General features: G+C 42.7%; 1 non-coding gene across 1 annotated transcript; it reads left to right on the top strand.

Annotated features, from left to right (window-relative positions):
* Positions 1-116: 116 nt before the first annotated feature.
* LOC115837690 lies at positions 117-232 on the top strand. The gene has a single exon (XR_004032750.1). It is a non-coding gene; the product is annotated as a U5 spliceosomal RNA (small nuclear RNA).
* The last annotated feature ends 8,226 nt before the right edge of the window (positions 233-8,458 follow it).

Here is an 8,458-nt window from a genome sequence, read left to right as displayed (position 1 = left end):
AGAGCCGGCCCCGGGCAGTGCGTGTCTGCAGGTGCCAGCCCGGGCTGTGAAGACTCAGGCCTGGAGGGTTCCTAATGTCATGCTAGAGGGCTGACGGAGATACAGAAGCTCATCGCAAGCTCTGGTTTCTCTTCAAAACGAATACATCTTTTGCCTTTTACTGCAGATTTCCGTGGAAAGGAACAGTTGTTAGTAACCTTTTTTGTTTGTTTGTTTGGTTTTTTTTAGGTCATGCTTGGGCAGGGCCAAGTAAAAAAAGAAAAAAGAAAAAAACCACAAAAGGTCATCGAATTAGGGTGACTTTAAGGTAAAATCAGAAATTTCCCCTCAACCCCCAACTTTCCTTCTTGGAGTCGTCTCAAGGATGCGTTTCTCTCCTCCCTACTTATTTCTTATTTTATATCCTGGCAGTAGTTGTTCTACATATGCATTAACCCGTAATGATGTTGGCTGATTCCTCCTGGGAGTATTTACATTTTAAAGGGGATAAAAGAAAACTCTCTTTGCGATGTGTTTTGTCTCTGTTATTATTTAGGGTCTTTATTAATGCTTACGCCTGATGATGACGCAATGCTTCTTGAAGAATCATAGGCAGGAAGGGGTCTGGTCTAACTTCTGTGTTTAGGAAGGGACATTTTGTCCCGTGCTTCCATGATGAAAGCAGGAGTTGGGCTTTTTCAGGGTTCATTGGCCAGGCTGGATCTAGCAACGAACTGGGGAGCTGCCTCACCCTCTTCTGAGGGACTTGAAACATTGAATAGGTTTATTTCTCTTTCACTTTCTGTTAATAATTTGTTTCTTACTGAAAGGGAGGTTGGTCAAGGTAACCCATCACCCAAGATTTATGATACTACTCAGATAGTTCAGATCACATGATGGCAGAAATAATGCTGATTTTTTAAATTTTTCAATATTTATTGAATTCACACAGCAATAGCTTTTTTTCTCTCCCAAAACCTTATTAAAGACTGAGGACCTGAAGTAGCTGAAGTGCATCTGGACAAACCATTCCACTACTTTCTTCTATATGTTCCAGGTTAGGCCACTGGGAATAAAGTAAATAAAAGATGAGCAATCCAGTCATTTAAATAGGTTTTTTACGGTCTAAACCTGATCATTGCATGGGCTAAGGAGGACAAATATTTCCTCGCAAGGGCCTGCCTCAGTTGATAGTTTCTGCCTACAACACTACAGTGAGAAAAATTCCAAAGCTGCGTTTGGCTCAAAGAGAGAAAGGTATCATGATTATTTCATATTCCCCCAAATTAACATTTGCTATTAAACACAGCTAGCATCTTTATCATCCTTTAGAGATTTCCCTGTTAGAAAAAGTGAGAAACTATTTGTAGCATTTATTGGTATTTTTCCTCAGCCTGGTCCTGTCATAAATTAATTTCATCCGCATCCCTAGCTAGACTCTTACACTAAAATTGCACCTGTTTTTTACTCCAAGAATGGAGCAGGATATCTGGTCAAATGATATTCCCCAAACTGTACTGTCTTTCAATAAGAGAGAAATTCCTTGTAGGAGAAAAATCAATGAAAAAAGGCCCTACTGGGTGTTGGAGCCCATGCTGGGCACTTGTTCTCAGTCACCTTTGCTCAGTTTCCTTGGCTTCTTTGACCACTGACAAGTTACATAATCATTACTTCATTTTCTATATCTGTACATAACAGCAATATAAGCAGCTGCTTATAACACAAGTCTGCTGGGATTATGAGTGACAATGACAAAATCAGAGAAGCTGCAGACCATTCCATGATAAAAAGGTCAATGCAGCATGGCTGGAAGGTGGAGGAGTTGGGGAAGGGAGTGCTGAGTTAGCAGCTAAGTCCAGCTGGCTGTCCTCATCTACTTTTACAGGGATGCTGCTGTTTTCTTTTAGATTCCTTTTTAATTGAAAGTATTGCTCATCCCTTTGCTGAAAATATGATATGCACACATTCTGAAACTCTCAATACTTTACTCCTTGTTTGGATTTGTTAAGAAACTGACATCTGTGGGAACTGAGTTACTAGAAGAAAGGGAGGATCAATTAAAGCTGTTTATTTTTGAGTTTATGTTTCCAAGATGAAAGATTATGAAAGAGTGCAAGGCTTTCTAAAGTATTACACTTATTCCCAGTTAGTGTTTTGAAGTATTATATCCATATGAATAAGTGAATGTATGAATACTGATTCATTTGGATTATTTAATGGAAAGGCTGGAATTGATTGGCACTACATGATGTTACAAATCCTGTTATTTTAGAGCTGGAAATTATAAGGACTTACCAAATTTGACTTTCTCAATTTGTAGGTGGCAGAGAGACTAAATAGGAGGGCACAATAGTGGTCTAGGAAGGTGATACAACTGAGAGCCTGATCTGCAGCTTTGGCAGTGGGGATGGCTTGGATTCAGGAAATATTTCTGAGGGAGAAAATCAAAATAGTTTGGTAGTCTCATGGGGTTATGGGGTGGGGACCATGAAGGGATAGAGGACTTGAGAAAGATGGAGAGCTCAACCTTAGTAGGCTTAGCAACTGATCAGAAGTTGCGGCTGCTTTGGTTGATCCACATCCCCTAACTGTTCTGACCCCAAGCATCTTATGTTCCTACACTCTTTGCTTTGAAATGCAGGTGTTGGCCTGTTAGGTGCAGGGACGAGATGAGACTTATTTAACTTCTGTCTCATTAATTCACTCCATAGATACTTAGTGAGCACCTACTACATGTATTGCACTGCTCACCCCTGAGGATTTAAAGGTAAGACATGGTGCATGCCCTTGAGGAGTGCATAGTATAATAGGGAGAGACAGATGTGTAAACAGACAAGTGTGATAAAGTGTTGTACGTCCAGGTTTTTCAACCTCAGCACTACTGACATTTTGGACTGGATGGTTCTTTGTTGTGGAGGGCTGTCTTGTACATTGTAACAGCATCGTTAGCATCGCGGCATCGTTAGCAGAATCCCTGGCCTCCACCAGATGCCCGTAGCACTTCATCCCTAGTTGTGGTGACCAAAATTGTCTTCAGATATTGCCAAGTGTTTTCCCCATGGCATCAAACAAAATTGCTCCTGGTTAAGAACCACTGATCTATATGGCACTGTGAGAACACAAAGAAGGGAGTGAGTAACATTACCTGAGTGGAGTCAGAGGGGATCCAGTTTGGGCCATACTGGGATGAGTGGGTGATCCTCAGGCAGACTTTGAGAGCTGGACCTTCCAGCCAGAGGAAACAGTACAAAAGATAGCAGGTCAATCAGTGGCTTGACAAACTGGCACAAGAGGAGGCCGGAGAGCTAGGCAGCCCAAGAAATGAAAAGCCTTTTATACCATATAAGAGAACTTATATTTTATCTATTGCCAAAAGAAGCTATTGAAACATTGTGAACAAGGAAAATGGTAAGATTTGCAATTGAGAAGAGTCACTTTATGGACAAGGTGGAAGGTGAATTGAAATGGGAAGAGGATGGGCCTGGCGCGGTGGCTCACGCCTATAATTCCAGCACTTTGGGAGGCCGAGGTGGGCAGATCACGAGATCAGGACATCAAGACCATCCTGGCTAACACAGTGAAACCCCGTCTCTACTAAAAATAAAAAAATAAAAAAATTAGCCGGGCGTGGTAGCGGGCACCTGTAGTTCCAGCTACTCGGGAGGCTGAGGAAGGAGAATGGCGTGAATCTGGGAGGTGGAGCTTGCAGTGAGCTGAGATCATGCCACTGCACTCCAGCCTGGGCGACAGAGCGAGACTCCGTCTCAAAAAAAAAAAAAAAAAAAAAAGAAGAGATACATTTCCTATTTCTGGTGGCTTGTGTGACCCTGAGGACTCTATTTTGTCCCTTTATAGTTCAGTGTTATGGAAGAGGTATGGCGGGGAGAGAAGGGGTGGAGAGGGAAGAGGGGACAGACAGGGATAGAGAGAGGGTGATCCTAGCGTAGTGCTTCCAGTCTTTTCCCATTAAAGGACAGAAAATGATACTATTTGAATAGCATACTGGGGCAACTTGAGGGGATTTGAGGGTATCTGTATAGGGCTTGGTGAAAAAATTAATTTTTGATATATAATCATTGTTTTAAAAAGTGTTAGGGATTCAATATCAGTAAACTAAATTTGTATACAAATATTTTAAAATTTTAAAATAGAATCTTGAGTTTGCTTCCACAGATATAAATTTCATGTTTGAAATGACTACATAAAATTCCTAATCAAAATTTTTTAAATGACGAACTCTAAATTTTTGTTACCATGAATGAGAAATGTGTTCACACAATTTTAAAAGCTTTAAAAATCATTTTTACAATCACTTAAAAATTTACAACAGTTGAACTTAAAGAATCTAATTTCTGTCATCAACAAATGTAATTTTGATATTTCTTGTGATAATATGAATGGGTTTCAAATCTAATCAACTTTTTCTTTAAACTTATTTCAAAATGGCCAGGCGCGGTGGCTCACGCCCATAATCCTAGCACTTTGGGAGGCTGAGGTGGGCGGATCAGGAGGTCAGGAGATCGGGATCATCCTGGCTAACATGGTGAAACCCTGTCTCTACTAAAAATACAAAAAAATTAGCCGGGCATAGTGGCACGCACCTGTAGTCTCAGCTACTTGGGAGGCTGAGGCAGGAGAATGGCTTGAACCCAGGAGGTGGAGGTTGCAGTGAGTCGCGATTGCACCACTGCACTCCAGCCTGGGTGACAGAGCGAGAATCTGTCTCAAAAATAAATAAATTTATAAAAATAAATGTATTTCAAATAATAATGAGGCTGGGCACAGTGGTTCATGCCTGTAATCCCAGCACTTTGGGAAGCCAAGGCAAGAGGATCTCTTGAGCCCAGGAGTTTGAGACCAGCCTGGGCAACCTAGAGAGACCTCTGTCTCTATTTATAAATGAATAAATTCAATGAACAAGTGAGTGAAAGAATGGATGAATGAATGGGAAAGGGAAAGGAAAGGAAAAGAAAGGAAAGGAAAGAAGCTCTAGGGAGCCCAACACATGCATTATGAAGAGCTGTCGTGGTGCAGCTGGAGTAGATTCTCCACCTGTCTCGCTCTATGCTATGCAGTCTCCATATGCAAGGGACCACAAACTTCACCCGGAAGTGAGGGCGGAAGCAGGTCCTTGACAGCGCTTAGCTTCTTGCAGCAGATCAATGGATGGCTTTTACCATGCCACCTGGAGGCCTGTGGCATGCCAGCCGATCCCACTTGGTTGCCTTCTGAAAAGTCTGGGTGTATGCTACTTTGGTCCGGAGGTTCCTGGCATCTCTGTAACCCCCAACCCTAAAGCTATCCCTATGGGCTGAGAATATCAGTATCAGACTGCACACCTGTAATCTATTTGGGGCAACAGAGGTGGGAAACTCCTCTACAGCATGCATCAGAATCACCTGGAGGGCCTGTTAAAGCATAGATTGCTGGACTCATCCCCCCATCCCTACTTTCTGATTCAGCAGGTCGAGTGAGGCCTGATAATGTGCATTTCTAGCCAGTTCCCAGGTGATGCTGTTGGTCTGGAACCACACTTTGAGAGCCAGTATGATACAGGTTAAACAAAAGTGTTTTCTAAATACTCCATTTACAGCAGCCCCATTCTCACTGTCTTATCCTGGTTTATTTTTTGTAAGATCCTTTATCATTACTTGACATCATATATTATATATTTTATCTGCTTAATGCTTGTCTTTGGTAATGTCCAGAAAAACAGAAACTTTGTTTTGCTTACTGTTATAGTCCTATCTCTTAGGACAGTACTGGGCACACAGTAGGAGCTAAAAGATATTTGTTGCTTGAATGAACATGCCGTTTGGAAGGCATTAGCCAAAGCTGAAACTATGAGAATGAGAAAGCTGACCTAGGAAGAGGGGGATGGATAAAAAGGTGAAGAGCCAGCTGGGTGTGGTGGCTCATGCCTGTAATCCCAGCACTTTGGGAGGCCGAGGCAGGCGGATCACCTGAGGTCAGGAGTTCGAGACCAGCCTGGCCAACATGGTGAAACCCCGTATCTACTAAAAATACAAAAATTAGCTGGGCGTGGTGGCAGACGTCTGTAATCTCAGCTACTCGGGAGGCTGAGGCAAGAGAATCACTTGAACCCGGAAGGCAGAGGTTGCAGTGAGCCAAGATTGCGCCATTGCACTCCAGCCTGGGGGACAAGAGCGAGAGTTGCTCTCAAAAAAAAAAAAAAAAAAAAGGCAAAGAGCCAAGGACAGACCCTGTATTAAATGTACGTGGGCATTAACAGAATAACAAAAGGAGCAAATAGAGAAGAATGCTAGGAGCCAAGCCCAGTGCAACAGCATCATAGAAACCCACAGAAGAGAGATTTTTCAGAAAGCGAGGAGACACCAACAGTAAACAGCAGAGATCATGTAAGATGAAAAGTCTGTAAAACTTGTCAATTAGTAAGTTTGCCATTGATAATTTTGGTAAAAGAAAGAAGTCCTGAGTAGCAGGCTGATTGCTATGGACTGAGCAGTGAATGGTGGATGAAAAGGTGGAAAAAAAACTGAGTGTAGACTGTTTAAGGATTTGGCCACAAAGGAAAGGCTGGAGTGGGGGGTAGTTCAAGAGAAAGTGTTTATTTCTCCTTCCTGCTGTCTTTCTCCTCTGTGTTATGTGTATGTAAGATCAGAGCATAATTTTATGCTATAGGAAAGTAGTCTGTGAAGAGGTATTGAATATGTGTAACAGTAACCAAAGGGTAAGGTCATGATCTAGAGGAGCTGGGGGGAATAAAATCAACAGTAGGATGGATGACCCCCTCATTGACCGAGACCAGAAGGAAAGACACGATGGGGACTAGTTTAGAGGACTGGGCTCAAAGTTGAGGGGGTTCATGTATGAGAGCCTCCATTTGCTCTGGGTGGTTTGGAGCAAAGTCATCTAGTGGTAGAGCAGGAGTAGGGTAAGAAAGGTAAGAGCAATGGCAAAGGCCTGGAGTCATTGCTGCAGGAAATAGACTTGAACAATGGCATCCGATGGGCCCAAATTGGGTCTCTCTCTCTCTCTGTATCTCAGCTGTTTTCTAGGGCAGGAATGCTGGAAGGAGCAGCTGCAAATTAAAATACACTCCCACAGACAAGCAAGGATGGGAGGCATTCATGTGGAGGGAGTTAATTACCAGAAGAACAGTGGGCTCCAGTCATCATAATAGGCAGCAGGGTGGAAAACACATTGGTCTGACCCAGGAGCTCTCTGGATGTGGTTAAGTAATTTTAGGAACCCAAGGAATGAACTCAACAAATAGCCCATTAAGTCTTTTTGGTTTGTATAACAAAAACAAATCCAGGCCGGGCAGTGACTCATGCCTATAATTCCAGCATTTTGGGAGGCCAAGGTGGGAGCTTTGCTTCAGTCCAGGAGTTTGAGACTAGCATCGGCAACATAGCAAGACCCCTACCTCCCCCTCCAAAAAACAGTAAAAAAAAAAAAAAAAAAAAAAAAATTAGCTAAGTATGGTGGAGCATGCATGACTAGCTACTCAAAAGGCTGAGGAGAGAGGACTGCTTGAGCCCAGGTCTTCAGGTCTTCAGTGAGCTATGATCATGCCACTGCATTCCAGCCTGGGCAACAGAGTGAGATCCTGTCTCTCTAAAAAAACAAAAAACAACCCACAAAACACAGCTTTATGTCTGGGGAACAGAGACCTCTCCTGAGCAAGAGAGATACAACTTGTCATCCCATTACCAGCACTAAATCAGATCCCAGGATCCACAGCCTTTTGAGCATAGCCCAAATATTCTTGAATAAGGACGCTGTGGAAATATTGTACCTAAGACTGCATGCAAACTTTCATCTCCCCAAAGAGTTTGTGCTCCCTTATAGATAATTGCTCTGCAGAAAAGGAAATACCCAAATTTTTTAGTGACTATCATATGCAAATCCCAAACTAACACTAATTTCTGGGACCCAAAATGTTGCTGTTTGCCATCAACATTTTGAGCTTATAGAGGTTGGGTGACAAATGAACTGAATTCTGGCCCAGGTTCACCTTTGGGGCAGGGCTAGTGGAACTGTGAATTCATCCTGTGGTCAAGGGCCCTAGTTGCCAAGTGAATAGCTGGAATAGGTAATCTTAGCAACTGGCAGAATTCCTACATTGGTACACTCACCCATGGTGTAAGGGTTATTCCAGTAGGAAGTACCAAGTGGGGTGCCAAAACAGTACATCAAAAGCAATGCCACATTCCTGGAGAATTGCAGAGATAAGTGTTACCATCAAAGGAGAGAAAGATGCTACTGTGATGGTTCCCACCTCATTCCCATTCACTTCACAGATCAGCTGCCACAGATGACTGATAGGTCTTGGTTACTGCAAATCCAATCAAGTGGGGACTGTAAGGGTAGCTACTGTTCCCCAGTGGAGTCTTTCTAATGAAGCAACTTCACACAGCCTCTGACACTTGCTTTACAGTTATCAAGCTGGGATTTAGCTCCAGAATATCTTTGTAAAAACTCTCTTTTTTAT

Source organism: Nomascus leucogenys, chromosome 12 (assembly GCF_006542625.1).
Source record: "Nomascus leucogenys isolate Asia chromosome 12, Asia_NLE_v1, whole genome shotgun sequence".
NCBI lineage: Eukaryota > Metazoa > Chordata > Mammalia > Primates > Hylobatidae > Nomascus > Nomascus leucogenys.
Note: the sequence above shows the minus strand (reverse complement) of the source record. Positions and strands in the feature narration are given on the sequence as shown.